The sequence below is a fragment of the Fulmarus glacialis genome, unplaced genomic scaffold (genome assembly GCF_000690835.1).
Source record: "Fulmarus glacialis isolate BGI_N327 unplaced genomic scaffold, ASM69083v1 scaffold26861, whole genome shotgun sequence".
NCBI lineage: Eukaryota > Metazoa > Chordata > Aves > Procellariiformes > Procellariidae > Fulmarus > Fulmarus glacialis.
This window is the reverse complement of record NW_009195078.1, coordinates 10134-12336: the sequence shown is the minus strand read 5'-3', so window position 1 is coordinate 12336 and position 2203 is coordinate 10134. Positions and strand designations below refer to the sequence as shown.

Sequence of the window (2203 nt, the reverse complement as noted above, 5' to 3'; positions counted from 1 at the left end):
GCACAAATGGGTGACAAAAAGATGACATTTCTGAAAGCAGTAATGCTGCAAGCTTGTCTTAAGTGCCTTAATTGAAATTCATCAAGTTTTTAAACTTGCAGATTAAATAGAAACCTGTTACATCTCTTAAAATAATTTTACTTTCTACTGTATAGGAATGGAGATTTTTAAGCTCTTAATCTTATGTGTCCACTCACTAGGTCACTAATATTTGTATTTGATAATTTGCATTTGATAAGCAACTGAGATCAAATCCAATGTTTTAAAGTGACGTTTTGGTATAATGAAGGCATGTACAAAGATGCTAAAGCTGCCTGTTTAAATTGCCTTAATTTAATTGGAAGTGAAACATTTTCCTCACTTCTTACTTTGGACAAGATCACTGGACTCTTTTCCAATAACTCTGCTGGAATTATCCATATTTTCTTTGGCTTAACTTTTTTAAAAGCTTTGCAGTTGCCTCTGAGATCTACAGTTTTAGTGGAGGTCACTGAAACAAAAAACAGCGTTGTTTTTTTCCCCCCTCTCTTTTTAATGAAAGTAAAAAAATGTATTTTAAATTAGTCCACTTGATTGATTGTTCCTTCTTTGCTGAGTGGGCATGAGCTTAACCTCTGTATTCCTTGCTTGTCTTTTACAGTGCACGCAAGGGGTGGTGTTTGCCCTATTTATTTCATGGGAAGTGACTGATGCTCAGCTTAGGCAAATTGAGAGTGGTTTCCATGAAAAATGGTAAACTTCTGAGATGTTAGGATATGTCACTGGATGTAGGCATCGAGCAGAAGTCGTCCTTTACCTTTGAGTAGTTCCTGGAGCAATCTCAGAGGGAAGCAGGCTTTTCGGTTAATTTTCTATACTGGTTTGCTGTGTTGTCCCAGTTCCAAGCACAATTTTGGGGCTCTAAAGGACAAATTCAGGAACCATATGCCAAAACAGGCCTGGTGTTGCTATAACACTTGTTCGAGGCAAAACATGATAAATCCCTTATCGCACAAAAGGATATTTGAAATCTCCACTTTGTAAGCGAGGAAACAGAAATGCAGAAAGGTAAAGTTTTTTTTTTTCCCCCACAGTCCCAGAATTGGAACCCAGTATCTGTGCCCTTCCTGCTCAATCAGGTTTTGGATGCTTCCCACTACTGACTGCTCTCTCAGTACACTGGGAGCAGAACCTTTGAACGGGCTCTACCTATGGAAAAACTGTGTTCAGCAAGTCAAGCTTAAAGCTAATTCAGTTCAGCTGCGACTTGAGTGGAAGCAGTTCAGCCTGTAAGAGTGCAGGCAGTGATGCGTCAGAGTAATTTGGATTTTTATTTCCGTCAGTGTTTCAAGATGGATTTGCAGTTCACCTCCTGTCCACCTCTGTCATGAGCTACTCTCAGGCATCAAAGCTGTTGGCACTTCTAGCAGAACCTTTCTACATACCTCCCCTATATTGCTGTTCAGTATGGCCTGTTTACACAGCAGCTGGATGCTCTGGCATTATTCAGTGTACGGTGTGTGATTAAGCCAGATGCTAAATGAATTGGTTCTGCTTTCATGGCAAGCTCATCAGTTGTGCACCTACTCTAAAGATATAGTACATCTTCTGTGCAGATGAACTGCTTTGTCCATTTGCAATGATTTTGCATAGGCGCCTTTTAACTTTCAGTCCTCGGTCCACAACTCCATGTCATAAGCACGTTCTCGGAAAGTTGCTAACTTTTGGTAATAGAATAAGCATTCCTATATTCTAACTAGTTCTAGCAAAAGTAAGGTTTTTATTAACAGAATTGCCTGCCAAGTGCCTCCTTACACTTTTAAAGATTCACTTCTCTCGCTAGACATGAAGAGGCAGGTTACTATGAAGCCCATGAAGGGAAGCTTTCAGGTGCTGATGTCTACTTGGCGTGTTCTTTCTCGTGAAAGATCTTGTGATCACAGGCAATGGGTAGATCCCATGCAGCTTGGTTGGTCCACTGTTTGTTAGCCCCTCAATGCATGAACTAAAAGGGGAAATTGGCTACTGATTGTGTGGGAGGAAGAATTGGCTTAATGATGTGCAACTTTATCACAAAGACTGTCTATGAGAGAGTCATCTGTTCTCCACCTGCCTGCCAAATCCTCTAATTATGATTCTTAATTTCAGAGTAGTCTTGTAGCCCTGAGCTTGAGCAGCATTTTCTTAGACTAGCAGATGATGCCAGGTGTGTTTTGGTTTTGGT

At 40.4% G+C, this 2203-nt stretch overlaps 1 protein-coding gene across 1 annotated transcript in view; it reads left to right on the top strand.

The window, feature by feature from the left end:
- The window catches only part of ARHGAP40 (Rho GTPase activating protein 40), a 16652-nt gene that overhangs the window by 5721 nt on the left and 8728 nt on the right, over positions 1-2203 (top strand). The window lies entirely within an intron of this gene.